The 19,861-nt window shown below is 42.6% G+C and overlaps 1 protein-coding gene and 1 long non-coding RNA gene across 3 annotated transcripts in view; one reads left to right on the top strand and one right to left on the bottom strand.

The window, feature by feature from the left end:
* Positions 1-19,861, top strand: part of CLSTN2 (calsyntenin 2) — a 735,088-nt gene that overhangs the window by 504,091 nt on the left and 211,136 nt on the right. The gene's annotated exons all lie outside the window — the stretch shown is intronic.
* Positions 5,494-19,861, bottom strand: part of LOC101907823 (uncharacterized) — a 71,491-nt gene continuing 57,123 nt past the window's right edge. Inside the window, exon 4 of the long non-coding RNA XR_009495447.1 lies at positions 5,494-6,208. This is a non-coding gene — a long non-coding RNA (uncharacterized lncRNA). The remainder of the gene's footprint in view (positions 6,209-19,861) is intronic.

The following is a 19,861-nucleotide window of genomic DNA, read 5'->3' as shown; positions in this document are numbered from 1 at the left end:
CCAGGGTGTGTAACCATCTTTAGTGGGAAGAGCTCTCTGAGTGTGTGGTGTGCTGGCAGTCAGGACTGTTGGCTCAGGAAGGAGCCAACTGTTGCCTATTTAGGGCAATAGGAGCAGTCGCTCTGACCTACACACACTGTCATGAGTGGTCTCTGACAGTAGGAAAGGTAGGGGTGTGATCGTGTCTTTGAAGAGTGAAGTGGAGCCTCACTCCCCAATCTGCCCAAGGGAAAGGGGTCAAATTGAAGAGGCTGAGGCTCCTGTCAGCACTGGGGCACTAAATGGGCCACTCTCTGGAGCCCTCCCTCTGGACCTGACATCTCACATGCCCCCAGCTGTTTTCCTTCCCAATTGCTCAGGCTCGAGACCCTTCTCTCCATCTTCGCTGCAGGCTTCCTGCAGCTGGACCCCATCCCTGGGCCCGGACAGCCTTCAGTGCCACTGGCAACCTCCCTGTCCAGCTGCTTGCCCCTCCACTCCTCTGCAAAGAGGTCCTTCAGGGCAACATCCTTCATCCATCAGACTCCTTCAAGGCCCGCTAACTGTAGGATGTGCTGCAGCCCCTGCCCACTGGCTCTCACATCGCAGCCCTTTGTGACCTGGCTTTTAGTTGCTGTGTAATTCTGTGCCTTAAATCCTAGCAGAGGAACCAGGTCAGTCAACTTATCTGTACTATGCCTTCCCCTGCTCCCCCTCCTCCTCTTCCTCTTCATCCTCCCCCACCCCTCCTCTTCCTCCTCCTCTCAGACTGTGCACATCCTATTCTTCTCCACAGCCCACCTAAAGTTCCACATCCTGCCTGGTGTGTCTTTAGAGTGAACTCTTATAGGACCCATTACTAAACACTCATATAGCATTCGCCTTCCTCTCCGTGTTGTTAACTGTGCTTTATAGATCTCCTCCCCCGCATCCCCCCCCCCTAAATAAGCCTCTCTATTGTAAGTTTCTTTGCTGTTTCCTTTATTCCTATTCTTTGGATTTGCTGGTTCTTTGAAAACACTGATTAAATGGATAAACCTCTGATAATGATGAGCAGGTTAAAAAGAAGACATAACCTATAGCAAGAAGATAAGAGGGAACAGCAGACAGTACATGATAATCCAATGTATTAAAAATGACTATGACAATAAATTTGAAAATATAACCAACATAAACAAATTTCTAATATGGCTTTTCTAATTGATAAAAAAATAAATGGAAAATAATCATATACTCTTAAATAAGTGGAGCCAATAATTTTCATAGTCAGATGCCTGTTTCCTACCAGCTTTGCTGTCAGCTCCCTGGTAACTTCTTGATTGCATCAGAATGTATATTGATATCACCTGACTGAGGTTGGCCGTCCTATCCTTCCCAGTATTCCGGGGGGGGATGGGAGAAGGCCAGCTGCTTCCAGACAACTCTGTTGCTCTGATGGTTTCCTCTGGCCACCCCAGCCCAATGTAAAGCTTCTGTGTCTTTTGCAGAATTTCAGATAAGGCCTTTAGCCTTCCAATTCCCTTTGCCCATGTAGGAGCAGGATGACCATACTGAATCAGTTTTTTTTTTCTTAATTGAAGTATAATTGACTTACAGCACTATGTTAGCTCCAGGTACACAACATAATGATTCAATGTTTCTATACATCACAAAATGATCTATCCCCACGATAAGTTTGATTACCATCTGTTTTCAAACAAAGAGATTATGCAGTTATTGACTGTATTCGCCACACTGTGCATTTCATCCCTGTGACTCACTTATTTTGCGACTGGAAATGTGTATCTTTTAATCTCCCTCACTTCTTTCACTCATCCTCCCGCCTCCTTCCCTTCTGGCAACCACCTGTCTGTTTCCTTATCTATGAGTCTGTTTCTGCTTTGTTATGTTTGTTCATTTGTTTTGCTTCTTAGATTCCATATACAAGCGACATCATGTGGTATTTGTCATGCTTTGACTTATTTCGTCATCCAGGTTCATCCATGTTGTCACAAATGACAATATTTCATTCTTTTTATGGCTGAGTAGTATTCCATTGTAGATATACACACATGCCTTCATCCATTCATCCATTGATGGATACTTAGGTGGCTTCCATATGTTGGATATTACAAATAATATTGCAAAGGATACAGTGTTTCTGTTTTTCAACAGAAAACAGAAATGAGTGTTTCTGTTTTTAAATGAGTGCTTCTGTTTCCTTCAGAAAAGTAGAAGTGAAGTTGCTAGTCCATATGGAAATTTTATTTTACGTTTTTGGTAAATAGTCGTATTGTTTTCCACAGTGGCTGCGCCAGTTGACATGACCACCAACCGTTCCCTTTCCCCTGTCTCTGGTGGTTCTGAATCTTGATAGCTGGACTATGTAGTGAACTGAATGAATGAGCTTAGTCCTTACTGCTCACAATGCAGCTGAGGGACCGATGGACAGCAGCTGTTCTGGTACAGGTTTCACCATGGTGCATTAAAGAAGCCAGCCTGGGGAGGAGGCACAAATTGAGGGAGAGAGGAAAGAAAGGGGAAAGGGGAGGACAGAGGCCTGCTGTCTGATCCTGGGGTGCTCTAGTCAGAGAAATTTGCTTGGGAGCTGGTTGCCGTGGGGGAACAGTCTTGGGAACCTGTGCCGCAGCAGTGACTAATGTGGCTGGAGAGGCCCTGATGGTCTTTGTTCTTAGAGACTCAAGACTTTGGCATATGCACTGGAGACAAATGAGCTCTATCTTCTTATCCATTTTGTTTTATTGCCTGATTATCCTAGTTTTATAGTTTGTAGATTATATTCTTCGTCTTCACTTTGCTCTTCAGTTTCTTATATTTTAATTGTTCTCAACTGATGTAGGATTTAATGACTTTCTTTTATCTTGCTTATACTTTTATCCCTGGCTTATATTTTATCTACCAGTTCTCTCATCATATTCAACTTTTATTTTGAGTTTTATCTTTATGTTGTTCATTTTTATTTTAGCCTTGTTATTTGCCTTTCACGCTGTTTTAAAATGGCTTTTGCCTTGATTCATCTCTTTTGTTGATAGCCTACTGTTACTTTACGTCTTGTATGCTCTTTAATTACCAAACGGTAAGTTTGAGAAAAGTCTTGGAGGAACCAGATGTGAGGGTTTGTGCGGTGTCTCAGAAAGGACACCTTGAGTGGTCAGAAACAACAAGCCACTCATGCTGCCTCCAGTACAAAGAAGGCTTATTGAAAGGATACAGGCTCATATCAAAGAAACAAAGTGCAGCAAGGATATTCAAGCCTTATTAGAAATGGAAAATTATCATCAACAGCTATCTTCTCCGTCTGGCTCTCATTCTGGACTCCCTTGTTCCTCCCTCTCTGCTCCTCTCTTTCATGTGTCCTCTTCAAACAGTTCAGATCTGCTTTCCCAAAGGCCCAACCCCAGCCCCCAGCTCAAGTCTGCATGCCTTATAGTCCAGAACCTATTACCATAGAACTGACTCAGTCACTGTCAATCAATTCCAAAAACCCGGAAGAGACACTCTGGGCAGTTCAGCTTGGCAAAGTTTTCAACTTCTGTCTCTACCCCACCCCCACATACATCAGCCATCAGGATGGTGGTAAGTAGTGCTCAAGACTGTACTTTCTAGGCTGTAGCAGGTAGGTTCCCTGCCCAAAGGCCATGATGGACAAGGAAGGGAGAGAGCCTGGACGCTTTTTTCCGTATAAATGATTCCACAGAGGGACTTCCTTGGTTGACCAGTGGTTAAGACTTTGCCTTCCAATGCAAGGGATAAGGGTTCGATCCTTGGTTGGGGACCTAAGATCCACTTTCCTCGCAGCCAAAATATAAAACAGAAGCACTACTGTAACAAATTCGGTAAAGACTTTAAAAATGGTCCACATCAAAACAGAAAAGAAAAATCTTTAAAAATAAATAAGTAAATGATTCCACTGAAACATCCCAACCTCACCCCAAAAGTGCCCCCCCACCCCCATTCTGCATCATCCCTCTATTTCTTCTTGTCTGGCCAGCTGTAAACTGAAATGTCTACTGGACTGACCACCTTGAGAGACAGCATGTAACAATGAAGTAATAATGGTTTTATGTATAGTCCTTTTATGGAGGTTCTTGACAATTTATATTTTTAAGTCAGCAATTCCTCCAAATCTTGGAAACATGGACAAGGATTATTTTCATTTCCTCTTGAAAGAAATCTAGTCAGAGGCACAAAACCTAGTTAAGCACCTTCAACCGACTCTGGAGGGCTGTTTATGGTGAGCCTAGCCTCCTGCCTGGCCCCGTCAAGACACCCCCTGGCTGGGCTCCCCTGCCTGGGCCTCTTCAGCCACCCCTGTAGCTGACTCTTCATCTATTTAGCAAACTTACTCTGAGCACACTGTGTGCTGGATTCCCATCTGCTCACACGGGGCTTGTGACACTGAACAGGATACGTACATGACAGTCATGGCTGGACTGCATGTCCTTTAAGGACGTTCTCTCCCTCTGCCTCCTCAGGGCCCCCACAAAGGACCAAGTGGACCTGAAGGGCAGCCGAGCAAAAGTGTGTTTGTGGGCTTTGCAGCTCAGAAAGCAGAGAGTTTCAGCCTCCTGGTTTGATTTCTATATCAGTTTCCAAGGACTGCTATAGCAAAATGCCATGGGCTGGGTGGCTTAAACCAAGAGAAACTTACTGTCTCAGGGTTCTGGAAGCTGGAAGTCCAGAATCTGGTGTCAGCAGGGCCTGCTTGCTCCAGCCTCTAGGGAAGGTTCCTTCTTTGTCTCTTGCAGCTGTTTGTGTTTGCTGGCGGCCTTCATGTTCCTTAGCCTATGGCTGCATCACGCTAGTCACGTGATCCTCTTCTTCTGGGTGTTCGAATCCTCTTTCTGTGCATGTCTGTCTCTGCCTTCGAATTTCCCCGTTTCTAAGCACTCCATCATATTGGACTGGAACCCACCCTAATGACCTCATTTTAACTTTATTACATCTGTAAAGACCCTAATTATACATATAGTCCCATTCTGAAGTTAAGACTTCAACATGCTTTTTAGTGGAGGGACATAATTCAATCCACAGTTGTTTCTATGGCTGATTCTGTCACCCACTAAGTGTATAGCCTTGGAAATCACTCAGTCTCTCTTCACCTCAACCACCCCCTACTGTGTGTGTGTGTGTGTAAGCCAAACACCAAGGTCACTGCAAGGTCTAAATGAAGTTCTGTGTGTAAAGCACATAGCGTGATGCCTGGCTCATCCTAGGTGGGACTTCTCATTGTTTTCAGGTTACACTTACTGACCACACAGTTCCTCCACTCAGAGCTGATACTGTACATTTGATTCCGGTGTGGAGTCTGAGAGTGACAGGCCACCAGGAGCCTCCCAGGTTGTCCAGCTGGGTGTCCCCAGCAAGAGCACAGTGCCGACCCAAGGTTGGTAATGTATCAGTTTGTTGAATTGAACAACTGGACCTTGCCATTTTAAAACAACATCACTGAGGCCACCTTTGCCACAAGGCCTACTGAATAACAGAAAACAAGAGGCCTCTAAAGAATAAATTTGGGGTCAGACCAGAAAGCCTTGAATTAGAAAACGTGTGTATACTTACCTTTGTGACTCTTCTCGTGCTACTGATCACATCCTCACTGTATTTAGACTCCCTTTCTCTTCCTTAAGAAGAGGCTAGCACACTGCTACCTCAGGGCCTTTGCACTGCTATTTCTTCTACCCCAAATGCCCTGTGCATCTACCCTCTACCCTTCTTCCCTGTCTCCCAATATGTCTGACAAATTTCTTCTCATTTTTTACTCACCTAGCATCCCCCCTACGTGCAGTTATTTTCTTGTTCTTTCCCATCCTAACATTAAACCCCATGTGTAACCACATCATCAGTCTTGTACTCATTTGATACCTGTCTTTTCCATTGTTTTCCACTGTTCCAAGTTCATATGCCTGACACACAGTAAGACCGAACAAACCAAAGGAGAAAGAAGTTTACTGAATGAGAAGGTGCCAGCTGAGAGGACGGGAAACTTCAGTTTGTCTCAGATCCATCTTACTGGCTGGCCGGGGTGTGAGCTTTTTAAAAACAAAAGGGAGAACATGGAGGGGGGATCTTGGGCTGTGTGACTAGCTGGTGCACAGCTCTCCGATTTGTGCATGGTGAGGTAACCAGGTGATATTTTGGGAGTCAACATCATCAACCTTCTGGTTCTAACTGGTCTGGGGTCTACGTGCTTGTGGTCAGCAGTTTCCATCTGGTGGGAGTCTGACTTCTGTAAAAAACAAATCAGGAATGCATGTCAGAGATGGTTATCTATGTCCATCAAGGAGGAAGTAAAGATTCTGTGAGTCAGCAGTGTGGCTGATCTGAGGTTTAAATTGTTGCCCATTCTTCTGGCCCAACTGCTATTTTTTGTTACTGCATGTTCACATGCTTACAATCACTAACTCAAAAAAAAAAAAAAAAAATTAGAGTATAGCAGCTTTACAAGGCTATGTTAGTGTCTGCTGTACAACAAAGTGAATCAGCTACATGTATACATCCCTCCTAGACCTCCCTGCCACCCTACCCCAATTCCACCCTTCAGGTCACCACAGAGCACCAAGCTGAGCTCCCTGTGCTATGCAGCAGGTTCCCACTAGCTATCTGTTTTACACTTGGTGGTGTATACAGGTCAATTCCAATATTCCAGTTCATTCCACCCCCATTCCCCTGTCTTATGTCCATACATCCATTCTCAACATCTGCGTCTCTATTCCTACCCTGCAAATAGGTTCACCTGTAGCACTTTTTTAGATTCCATATATGTGCGTTAATATATGATATTTGTTTTTTTCTTTCTGACTTCACTCTGTATGACAGCCTCTAGATTCAGCCACATCACTATAACTGACTCAAATCCATCCCTTTTTATGGCTGAGTAATATTCCACTGTATATATGTATCGTTCTTTATCCATTCATCTGTCGATGGATGTCTAGGTTGCTTCCTTGTCCTGGCTATTGTAAATAGTGCTGCTATGAACCTTGGGGTACATGTGTCTTTTTGAATTACAGTTTTCTCAGGGTATATGTCCAGTAGTGGGATTGCTGGGTCACATGGTAGTTCTATTTTCAGTTTTTAAAGGAGCCTCCATACTGTTATTCATAGTCTTTAGCCAGCCTTTTGAGACTGAGGAGAGGCCTGGGAAACTAAAGCTTTCCAACAAACAAGAGGTGGGGGGCACGGTGGTGGGGGGAGTGGAGATCCGGCCCTGGGAAGCCTCCAGAGGGTCCTGCTAGGTTTCAGTCACCCCTTTTCTTTGATACTCTTCATTCCTGGGGGAAATAGGTTGGGGACAAGGAGAGAGGGAACAACATTTTTAATAGAGAGGTTAATCATAAATTTGGCAGAGGAACCTGGTTTCAAGGAGACTTAGTTTTACCATTAGACCAGATTTGAGATTACAAGATCCTGCCCAGTTTATTATCCATGGGTTACTGCCACCTAGCTCAGATTGTGCTTATAGCGGTTGCTGGGGACTGTTTTGTGGGTCTCTCACAGGTGGAAGAGTTGACTCATTGGAAAAGACCGTGATGCTGGGAAGGATTAGGGGTGGGAGGAGAAGGGGATAACAGAGGATGAGATGGCTGGATGGCATCACCAACTCGATGGACATGAGTTTGGGTAAACTCTGGGTGTTGGTGATGGACGGGGAGACCTGGCGTGCTGCAATTCATGGGGTTGCAAAGAGTCGGACATGACTGAGCGACTGAACTCAACTGACTGAACAGATGGAAACAGTATTTCCTCTAGATAACATGTGGCCCCATAAAGCCAAGGGATGCTGATCATCCAGGGAAAATGAGTAACTCATAGTCTCTACTTTCAACTGAGTGATTCAATCAATATGATTTGCCAAGGAAGTCTGCTTGTTTTCATGGAAGTTAACAAGCACCCCTGCAACCAGCACCATCTTCGTCAATATACATGGACTATGCTCTACTTCATTTCTTTTGGGGCCCAATTTACTAGGATAACCTCTAAAAACTTCCTGCTACAGAAAAGTAATATCAAAAACAGGAAGCGGCAGAGGCTGTTATTCTTTGCACAAACTTCAAGCATGCTTCACATAGGCTCTGTGAGAAATGAGATGATTCTATGCCCTCAGGAGGAGAAATGGAGGGGCTCCAACTAAAAGGCTTTGGGGGTTTCCCCCATATGACAATCAGATGACCAGGAGATGGGTTCTTCAGCTACAGTAGGGAAGTCACCACAACCAAGTCTCCAGGCATCATTACACTTTGAAAACTGAGATGTTCATGGCAAGCTAGAGAGACTGAGCTTATGATCCTAGCAGATGATCAGAACCTGGGGAAAGTGGGAATAGCCAATAATGTGGTCGTTAAATCATAACAGTCAAAACACATGAGAGATGCTGAGTGTGAAAACAGACATTTTTGAGTTGTTTCACAAAAGAAATGATCAGATCACATCACCGTAACTGCTTAAGCAGTTTGAAAGGTGCTGGTGCAAATCAATTTTGATGTCCATGATGGATAGTCAGTAATTTATTTCTCTGCATTATTCCAGAAAGGATGACAGGTAAATTAACACCAAGACATCTTGGCTGGTGCCAGAGACACCAGGAAAACCGCAAGGGAATGTGGAAGTTTTTCTTGTCTTCCTAATGAACTCCTAATCATCCTTCTAGCCCAGTTTAGATGTCCCCTCCTCCAGGAAGCCTTCCCTATCCTCACTGTTGACTAGCTTGTCTCTGTTGTACTTCTCAGACGCTATATTAAATGCATGGGTGTGTGTCTCTTCCCTTACTATGCGGGTAACACTCTCAAACTGGAAATCATACCTAAACAGCACCTTCTCTTTGTGAATTATTGTGTTATCAAGCTGTTCAGTTCAGTTCAGTCACTCAGTCGTGTCCGACTCTCTGTGACCCCATGAATCGCAGCACACCAGGCCTCCCTGTCCATCACCAACTCCTGGAGTTCACCCAGACTCATGTCCATTGAGTCAGTGATGCCATCCAGCCATCTCATCCTCTGTCGTCCCCTTTTCCTCCTGCCCCCAATCCCTCCCAGCATCAGAGTCTTTTCCAATGAGTCAACTCTTCACATGAGGTGGCCAAAGTACTGGAGTTTCAGCTTTAGCATCATTCCTTCCAAAGAAATCCCAGGGCTGATCAAGCAATAGTTAAAATCTTCTTTATAAATAAATGTAGTCACTAAGTCATACCCAATTCTTTGCAACCCTGTGGACTATATAGCCCACCAGGCTCCTCTGTCCATGGGATTTTCCAGTTAAGAATACTGGAGTGGGTTGCCATTTTCTTTTCCAGGAGATCTTCCCAACCCAGGGATTGAACCCTCATCTCCCTCTTTGGCAGGCAGATTTGTTTTACGCTGAACCACTGGTGTGTTCTCCCTATAAATAAATTTAAATAAAAATGAGCAAATCCAATTGAAATTATGAAGTAAAAATGTTATAAGTCTTTGTGGATTATAGACAAAATCACAAAGATGATCCTTGGCAAACTGAGGTTGAAAAACAGTAGAATAAAGGCCTGAATCTTTCTTTGGTCTAAAACTTCACACTGCTATGTGCATACAGCTCCTCTTCCTAAGAAGATGTCAGCTGGCACTCTATTTCTTTTGCCTCTTCTGCAGTGTCTGGAATATAACAGGTGCTTGTTAATTATTCCTAATATCCCATGCATGAGTGTGATTGGCTAGGAGAATAACAAGTGACAAAAGATGTAAGTAGTTGTACCCTAAGCTTATCCCAAAAGTTCTAAGCCAAATGCCATTCACCAAGCAGGAGGAGGATGAAAAACTAGGGCTGATAATTTTGTGCAGAAATGTGCAATGCAGACTTCCTAATCGATAAAAACAAAGGTAATTCTGAGAAGCTGCAGAAATGACTCCTTCTGTCAATTTATTTTACTGGGGTGTGCAGAATTTTGGATCTCATTGGACATAGTATAATTATGTGACCTTTGCTGCTGGCAGCAAGGGAATTAAATTCTCCTGGGTGTTCTATAAATAACTCCTACCTAGAGAAGGGGGAATTCCATTTCTCTTTCCATTTCTCTGTAGCTTAAAAAAGTGAACTACATCCACATATGTTTTGCATGGAAAGCATGAAGAAGCAAAGGGGTATTTACTGTACAATGAGATGGATCATGAAGCTGCAATTTATCTTGCATTGGCCCAAGGGGGAAATGAAGCATCCTATTAACATTGCTGGTCTGTGTGAATCACAATTGGCAAATTAGAGCCAGAGCAAAGCACCAATAATACAAATATCTGTGTGCAGCAAAGGAAAATGTCAAAGCAGAGTTTGGCTCTGCTGGAAATGGGTTACATTTAGAATGCATTAGCTCCTGACACCTAGGGTCCGGGCAATCTACAACTCTCTCAAGTTATTTACTGTAAACTTGGAAGCAGCCAACCTTTCACATTTGCATTGGCTTTCTGTTGCCAGGAAAAAGGGAAAAAAAAAAACAGTACATGCAAAGAAAATGAGAGAGATGTTTTGAGTCAGTTCGCTGAAAGGCTGGTTTACTGGAGTGCACGTCCTGTCCATGAACTTGGAATGCCTTGGCCATGGTGGCTGCCAGCCTGCAAGCATGCTCAGACCTGCCTTTGCATCCCTGCTCCCTCTGATTCCTAGGGGAGTGATGGTTTTATTTTGCTCCAGAATTAGAAAATGAAGCAGCTGAAGCTGGGAGTTACAAGCCTTAATTATCTTCCCTGGCCTTTTCTTCAGGAACCTCAAATTGATTTTCAAATTTTTCTTCTGAGTTTGATTTAACATTTTAATCTGCCTGCCTTCTGTGGGGGCTTTGTCAGCACTATTGATGACAAGGAAATAAAGAATTAGCCAACCACACTGGAGGTGCTTGTTACCAGCCAGGCAGCCCTGGTCTTGATGAGCAGTGTCCATGGGGTCATCGGGTCCTTGTGTAAGAAGGTCCTTCATCTCCCAGCCACCTTGATCAGAATGAAAGCTGGAGTCATGCCTGACAGGCAGCGGCCTCTGAACTTTGGTTTTAAACTGTGAAGCTGTCCCCTGGGGAGGCTGACTTATTAGCTCCCAGAATTGATAGAACAGTAAAAAGAGTCCATATACTTCTGTAATATTGATTGGGCTGCCATTTCTCTTTCTTCTGCAGCTGGAAATATGGATTTTCCTGACACTTGCCTTAACTTGAATTAAACATTTAAAATATACCTCTGCCCCTTTGGGGTTCCCCACCTGAACACTTGGGAACTTCAGTACCAGATATGGATTATGAGCAGAACTTGTCAAGAAGTGAAAATGTGAGGTCTTGTACACCTGCAGTAGTTTGTCAGTTTCAGAGGCCTTGCTGTACAAGGAAGAAGCTTGATCTTGAGACAGCACCGGAGCTAGGAATCACATGGCATCAGATCCCACAGTGACTTGAACAGGTCATCCAGTTGCTCTGTGTCTCAGTTGACTCATCCATTAAGTGGGATGAATACCTACTGACAGTGGGGTTGCTGGTAAGGTGATAGTTCCTACTGGCAGTGCGCCCATTGACTGGAACTGAATTTGGAAAGGATGCAACGGTGTATCCAGCTCAGAAGAAGCAAACCATGGGGCAAGCTTATTGATAGCATCAGGCGTTAGAGGAGCCTGGCACCTGGAATAACAGCCCAGGTGTAACAGAGATGTAACAGAGATGTGTTACAGGGCAGAGCCCCAGACACAAACTGGGATCTGAGGTAGGGGCTAAACAGACTTTGAAATGACCAGGTAAAAGAGAAAGGGGCTTGGTAACTGGCAAAGAGAAACCTGGAGGCAGGGTCCTAGTGATGACCTTGCTGAGATCTTTCTGACACCAGATGGTAACTTCTGAGGCTCTTTCTCTCCTGGGAGGACAAAATCCGAAGAAAATGATTTTCCCAGCTTTAGTACAAAGGGGCCACCACTGATGCGAGCAATTGCCAACACCTACTGTATACTTTTTCCATGCCAGCATCCTGTAAAGTGCTTCCTGCACTTTGCTTTGTTGATTTATAGTTTACAAAGCCCAATATAGTAGGTTCTGTTATTATTCCCAATGTATAGATGAAAAGATTGAGGTGTAGAAAAGTCCATGCATTTTGGCCATGTTCACAGAGTTAGGAATGTTGGAGCTGGTACTTGAAGCCAAGTCATTCTGATTCCAAATGATTCTTAACCATCATCCCATTTTTCCTATGAGTTGATCAAGACTTTGACATCCAATAGATATTCCCTGAACACCTATATTAAGCCGGGTCTTAAGCTAGGCAGTAAAGTCAGGAAGATAAGTATAGATTCTTACTTCCAGAAGCTCCAAAGGGAAAAAAAGATGTGTGGAAGCGATTCATAATGCAGAAAGTGCAGGGAGCCTGGGAAGCATGGGGCATGGATTAGGGGCACCAAGGAGGTGATGCCCATCTCAGCTTGAGAAGTCAGAGCAGGCTCCTCAAAGGAGATGACTGGGTTTTGAAGCTTGTGTAGGAGTTATCCCAGCAGATACTTAAAAGGGAGAGTTCTCTGTTAGTTGACCAAGAGCAACTTGGATGGCCCTTTTTCTTAGGAATAAAGGCTGCTGATGGTAATATCAGCTGCTTACTAACCTCTCAAATGGGCAACTTGCAAGCCTTTTTCTTTCCACAGGTTTCTCTTTGCAAATAATCTGCAAAAGCCTGCTTGTTGGGATATTTTTGCTCCTTGATTCCCAGATGAAAAAGCTTGTGCACTAGTTGCCATTTGGCTTTCTGATATCCTAACCTTCAACCAGCAATTTCCAAGCAGAGCTTCTCTCTACTTAAAGTGGCCCTTGCCAAGCAAATCTGGAGTTGCCAGATAAGCATGACACATTTTCTCATAATGTCAATTCTACTCAAAGAGGCAAGGATAAACAACATTAATTTCATAGTCAAAGGTATTTATTTATTTACTGTGCCAGGTCTTAGCTGTGGCATAGAAGATCTTTGTTGTGGCATGCAGAATCTTTTTAGTTGCATCATGCATGCCATAACAAAGATCTTGAGTACCATAATTAAGATCTGGTTCAGGGAAATAATAAATAAATAAATAAATACCTTTGACTAAGAATAAATATCTTTGATGGTGTGGCATCTTGAGTTTGTGGCACGTGGGATCTAGTTCCCTGACCAGGGATTGTACCCAGGCCCCCTGAATTGGGAGCATAGAGTCTTAACCACTTGACCACCAGAGAAGTCTTAAAGACATTTAGATATTTTACAGAGTGAATGGCAAAATACAGAATATTAAGAAATAATACATTAGCTTTGTTAGAAACATCACAGTTAACACAGGCCACTTTTTGGCATAACAATTCCTTCTCCATCATTAAGTGAAGTGAAGTCGCTCGGTTGTGTCCAACTCTTTGTGACCCCATGGACTGTAGCCTATCAGGCTCCTCCATCCATGGGATTTTCCAGGCAAGAATACTGGAGTGGGTTGCCATTTCCTTCTCCAGGAGATCTTCCCCACCCAGGGATCAAACCCGGGTCTCCCACATTGTAGACAGGCGATTTACCATCTGAGCCACCAGGGAAGTCTCCATCATTAGGTGATAGTGAAATGGCTGGATGGGATTAGGATTAAGTTTGCCAGTTTCTTGCCCGTATAATCTTGTAGTCAATCCTTTACTAGTCCCAAAGCCTCCCTTCTCCTTGTAGAAAGGATGAGGTGTCCATTCCCTACTGTAAAACCCAGTAGGGCCTGCTCTTTCATTAAGATGAACACCATGGTTGTTCCTCATGCTTCACCAGCAATGGCTGAATTCTTACAGCAGTTTAATGTCTTGCTTGAAATTAAAATAATGGGAGACAAAACCATAAGAAACCCACGATAGGCTGCGTCAAGTCATAAAACTGTAATGCTGCAAAAGCACAGCAGCAAGAAATGACTGGTGATGTTAAGGGAGCAAAATAAATATCAGCTGAGTTTTTAATTAACTGCCTCTAAATAATGAAAATGAGCAAATTAGACTCACTTTGAATAGCAAAATACCACTGTAATGTGAAAATTGCTTTGATGGAGAGCATGGCGTCTTTGATGGAGAGGTGTAAATCAGGCAGCAGCTCTCACTAGCATCTCCTAAGAACCATGTACCTTTCAGCCTATGTCAGCTTTGTCCACAGTGGACAAGTGTCAGCAGGCATTTTTGCCTGGGCCTCTTGTGGGGAGGGGAAGCAGAAGGAGCTGGATACAGAGGATTTTCCCAACCTCTAGGTTCTATCAATTCAGTTCATTGCTCAGTCATGTCCGACTCTGCAACCCCATGAATTGCAGCACGCCAGGCCTCCCTGTCCATCACCAACTCCCGGAGTTCACTCAAACTCACGTCCATTGAGTCAGTGATGCCATCCAGCCATCTCATCCTCTGTCGTCCCCTTCTCCTCCTGCCCCCAATCCCTCCCAGCAACAGAGTCTTTTCCAATGAGTCAACTCTTCACATGAGGTGGCCAAAGGACTGGAGTTTCAGCTTCAGCATCATTCCTTCCAAAGAACACCCAGGGCTGATCTCCTTTAGAATGGACTGGCTGGATCTCCTTGCAGTCCAAGGGACTTTCAAGAGTTTTCTCCAACACCACAGTTCAAAAGCATCAATTCTTCGGCACTCAGCTTTCTTCACAGTCCAATTCTCACATCCATACATGACCAAAGGAAAAACCATAGCCTTGACTAGACGGACCTTTGTTGGCAAAGTAATGTCTCTGCTTTTGAATATGCTATCTAGGTTGGTCATAGCTTTTCTTCCAAGGAATAAGCGTCTATTAATCTCATGGCTGCAATCACCATCTGCAGTGATTTTGGAGCCCCCAAAAATAAAGTCTGACACTGTTTCCTCTGTTTCCCCATCTATTTCCCATGAAGTGATGGGACCAGATGCCATGATCTTCGTTTTCTGAATGTTGAGCTTTAAGCCAACTTTTTCACTCTCTTTCACTTTCATCAAGAGGCTTTTTAGTTCCTCTTCACTTTCTGCCTTAAGGGTGGTGTCATCTGCATATCTAAGGTTATTGATATTTCTCCCAGCAATCTTGATTCCAGCTTGTGTTTCTTCCAGCCCAGCGTTTCTCATGATGTACTCTGCATATAAGTTAAATAAGCAGGGTGACAATTTACAGCCTTGACGTACTCCTTTTCCTATTTGGAACCAGTCTGTTGTTCCATGTCCAGTTCTAACTGTTGCTTCCTGACCTGCATATATGTTTCTCAAGAGGTAGGTTAAGTGGTCTGGTATTACCATCTCTTTCAGAATTTTCCACAGTTTATTGTGATCCACACAGTCAAAGGCTTTGGCATAGTCAATAAAGCAGAAGTAGATGTTTTTCTGGAACTCTCTTGCTTTTTCGATGATCCAGCAGATGTTGGCAATTTGATCTCTGGTTCCTTTGCCTTTTCTAAAACCAGCTTGAACATCTGAAAGTTCACAGTTCATGTACTGCTGAAGCCTGGCTTGGAGAATTTGGAGCATGACTTTACTAGCGTGTGAGATGAGTGCAATTGTGTGGTGATGCTGGGAGCCGGCATATTGCATATTGAGTGCATAGTGCATATTGCATATTGAGTGCAGCACTTTCCACAGCATCATCTTTCAGGATCTGGAATAGCTCAACTGGAATTCTATCACTGCTGGGAGCCAGTGACGAACTCCGCCCATGGCAAAGGTCATGAGGAAGGAGGCTTGACATACGCAAAGGCGGGATCAAGCCTCAGGAGTCTCCCTGGAAATTCTCGAGCAATCTACCCCCAAAACCAGAGTCTGCCTACTTTCTGCTTTGTGCTTTCACCTACACCTCTGACTTTATGGGGGGCTGTCCCCCACTACCTCTCTGAAAAAAGAGTTAGCTTACAGCTCCAGTTAATAATTCCTGGGTGTGACAGTGTTTAACCTACAAACTCCTTTGGAAATCCTCTAGCCTGCCTGAATAGGTTTTTCCAGCCACATGTGATTGTTCAGAGCCTCCCAACTGTGAGAAGCAGGAGATGTTCTAAACTGTCTAAATACAGATTCTTTTGAGTAGTTAAAAGATTGATTAGAAATTGTATTGGTGAAGGGATTTTCACTTGTTGGGCCAATGTTTGCTGCTAAGTTTCCATATCCCTTACCTGCTGTGTCCCTGGCAGTGTATTGATTAATATAATTGGTGTAAATAGTAGCTTTAATGTTTGTAACCTGGGACCCTTGAGTTAATTCTTTTTCTTGTTATAGCCCACCACACCTTTGCTCTGTACGAATGCAACTTTATCTAATGCTTTTGGAGGGTGGCTCCTGACCAATCACCTTTAGAGAAAAATAAGTTTTCTGAAGAAAAGATCTTAAAATGTTAACAGGCCTCCAGGCCAGAAGATGATGCAAATCACCTAAGCTTTTGCATATGATAAGTTTGCAGGAAGAAAGCCTGGCTTGCTGCCTGACTCTACCCCTTCCCCCATTATCCTCTATGCATAACTTAAGGTATAAAAACTACTTTGAAAAATAAAGTGCGGGCCTTGTTCACCGAAACTTGGTCTCACCATGTCATTCTTTCTCTTACCTTCTGGCTAAATTATTCAGCCTCTTTTCTCCACTGAATTTCCTCACTGAGCTATCCTTATTTCAGCCTCTTTTCTTCACTGAATTTTACTGAGCTATCCTCATTCTATTACTCTTTATATCCTTAATTAACGTTTAATTAAGCAGCTGTTTCCTGATCTTCGCCTACGCCATCTCTCCTTCGAATACCCTGGATCAGCCGGGGCTGGTCCCCGGCATGGTAGTTTGAGCATTCTTTGGCATTGCCTTTCTTTGGGATTGGAATGAAAACTGACCTTTTCCAGTCCTGTGGCCACTGCTGAGTTTTCCAAATTTGCTGGCATATTGAGTGCAGCACTTTCACAGCATCATCTTTCAGATTTTGAAAGAGCTCAACTGGAATTCCATCACCTCCACTAGCTTTGTTCGTAGTGATGCTTTCTAAGGCCCACTTGACTTCACATTCCAGGATGTCTGGCTCTAGGTCAGTGATCACACCATCGTGATTATCTGGGTCGTGAACATCTTTTTTGTACAGTTCTTCTGTGTATTCTTGCCATCTCTTAATATCTTCTGCTTCTGTTAGGTCCATACCATTTCTGTCCTTTATCGAGCCCATCTTTGCATGAAATGTTCCCTTGGTATCTCTAATTATCTTGAAGAGATCTCTAGTCTTTCCCATTCTGTTGTTTTCCTCTATTTCTTTGCATTGATCGCTGAGGAAGGCTTTCTTATCTCTTCTTGCTATTCTTTGGAACTCTGCATTCAGATGCTTATATCTTTCCTTTTCTCCTTTGCTTTTTGCTTCTCTTCTTTTCACAGCTATTTGTAAGGCCTCCCCAGACAGCCATTTTGCTTTTTTGCATTTTTTTTTTTTTAATTTTATTTTATTTTTAAACTTTACAATATTATATTAGTTTTGCCAAATATCGAAATGAATCCACCACAAGTATACATGTGTTCCCCATCCTGAACCCTCCTCCCTCCTCCCTCCCCATACCATCCCTCTGGGTCATCCCTGTGCACCAGCCCCAAGCATCCAGTATCGTGCATCAAACCTGGACTGGCTACTCGTTTCATATATGATATTATACATATTTCAATGCCATTCTCCCAAATCATCCCACCCTCTCCCTCTCCCACAGAGTCCAAAAGACTGTTCTATACATCAGTGTCTCTTTTGCTGTCTCGTATGCATTTCTTTTCCATGGGAATGGTCTTGATCCCTGTCTCCTGTACAATGTCACGAACCTCCATCCATAGTTCATCAGGCACTCTATCAGATCTAGTCCCTTAAATCTATTTCTCACTTCCACTGTATAATCATAAGGGATTTGATTTAGGTCATACCTGAATGGTCTAGTGGTTTTCCCTACTTTCGTCAATTTCAGTCTGAATTTGGCAATAAGGAGTTCATGGTCTGAGCCACAGTCAGCTCCTGGTCTTGTTTTTGCTGACTGTATAGAGCTTCTCCATCTTTGGCTGCAAAGAATATAACCTAGGTTCTATAATAATAATTATTACTATACTATTGAGAAGATAGTGTAATCAGAGATGAACTCTGAAGTATCTGAATATAAATGTTGGCTTATGATTACTCTGTGATGTTGGGGAGTTTCTTAACCTCTCTGTGCTGCAGTCTTCTCATTTCTGCTGGCACAAAGAGTTGCTCTAAGGTGACTGGCACTGTACCTGGCACAAAATAAGCACCCAAGAGTGACTGAGTAGCAAGTGTAGACCTCCACCTTGTTCCTGACTTCAGGAAGAAAGGATTTGTTATTTTACCATTAGCATGATTTATCATAGATGCCCATTATCAGTTTGAAAAAGTTTTCCCTATTTCTAATTTACTGGGAGACTATATTTCCTGTGGGTGCTGAATTTTAGCAAATTGTTTTGTCTATTGAAAAATGACCATGTGTTTTTTCTCATTTATGCTGTTAATACGTTTGGGTGAATTACATTGACTGAATCTTGCATTTCTAGGAGAAGTTCTACTTAGTCATAATCCTTTTTTAGAGTTGGATGAAATTTGCTAGGATATTGTTAAGGATTTTTGTGTCTGTGTTCATGACAGAGGTCTGTCATTTCCCTTACTTATATTGTCTGGCAATGTATGTTTCAGGTTTTGGTATTGGGATAACATCAATCTCTTAAAAAGAGACAGTGTTCCCACCTCCTTTATTTTCTAAAAGCAAGCTGTGTATAATTGCTGTTATTTCTTCTTTGGATATATGATAGAACTTATTAATGAAATAATCCAGGCCTGGAATTTTCTTTGTGGAAAGATGTTTTTATAAAAATTACAAATTACTTAACATTTGATTAAATTTGGCAATAATAGGGATTTTAAAATACACTTACTGTGGATAATTTTACTCTTCTTTTCCTGGCTCTTGATATCAGATCTTTTTCTTTTATTATATATGCACTTAAAGCTATGTTTCTCTCTGAGCACAGATTTATCTGCATACCCGTACATTCTGATATATTGTTTTTATATTATCTTCAGTTTCAATTATTTACTAATATCCCTTTCGATTTCTTCTTTGATTCATGTACTGCTTAATTGTGTATTGTTCGATTTCCACATATGTGGGGTTTCTCTAGATCTTTTATTGTTAAATGTTAGTGGTTTCCAATTTAGTGCCATTGTGATCAGAGAACAGACTCTAGGATTTCAACCTTTTTGTTTGACTGGGTCATTTTATGGCTCAAAGTATGGTCTTTGTCAGCATAGCTTGTGAGGTTGAACTTGTGAGGTTGAACAGTTGGGTGCAGTTCTGTAAATATCAGTTGGGACAAAGCGGTTGATAGTGTTATTTAGATTACGTATGACTTTATTCATCATATTTGTTTTCTTGTTATGTCAATTACTAAAACTCTCCTACATTGCTGTAAAATTGTCCATTTCTCCCTTTAATTGTCCATTTTTGATTCATGTGTTTTGAGGATAATAATTTGGTGCATATGTTTTGTTATCATAGTCTGTTCCTTTTAAAATTATTAAGCGTCCTTCTTTAGCACTAATCTCTGTTTGCCATCAGTTTCATATGCTATTTAGTTAGCTGCTCCAGCCTTCCTATACTTGCTATTTTTATTGAATTCTTTCTCAGTCATCTCTTTTGACCTATCTGGGTTTTTATATTCGGAGCACATCTCTTATAGATAGCATGCCTATTGTTGAGTCTTGCATTTTTATCCATTCCGATAACCTCTTTTTATTGGAATAGTTAACATAATTATTGATATGATTAGAGTCAAATCTACCATTTTATTACTTTCCTCTTGTTTAGCCTCTGATGTTTGTTTCTCTGTTGCTCCTTTCCTGTCTTCTTTGGGATTATTTTAATATTCTTATAATTTCATTTATCTATTGAG

This window comes from Bos taurus, chromosome 1 (assembly GCF_002263795.3).
Source record: "Bos taurus isolate L1 Dominette 01449 registration number 42190680 breed Hereford chromosome 1, ARS-UCD2.0, whole genome shotgun sequence".
Taxonomy (NCBI): Eukaryota; Metazoa; Chordata; class Mammalia; order Artiodactyla; family Bovidae; genus Bos; species Bos taurus.
The sequence above is the reverse complement of the archived record's forward strand: the minus strand, read 5'-3'. Positions and strand labels throughout refer to the sequence as shown.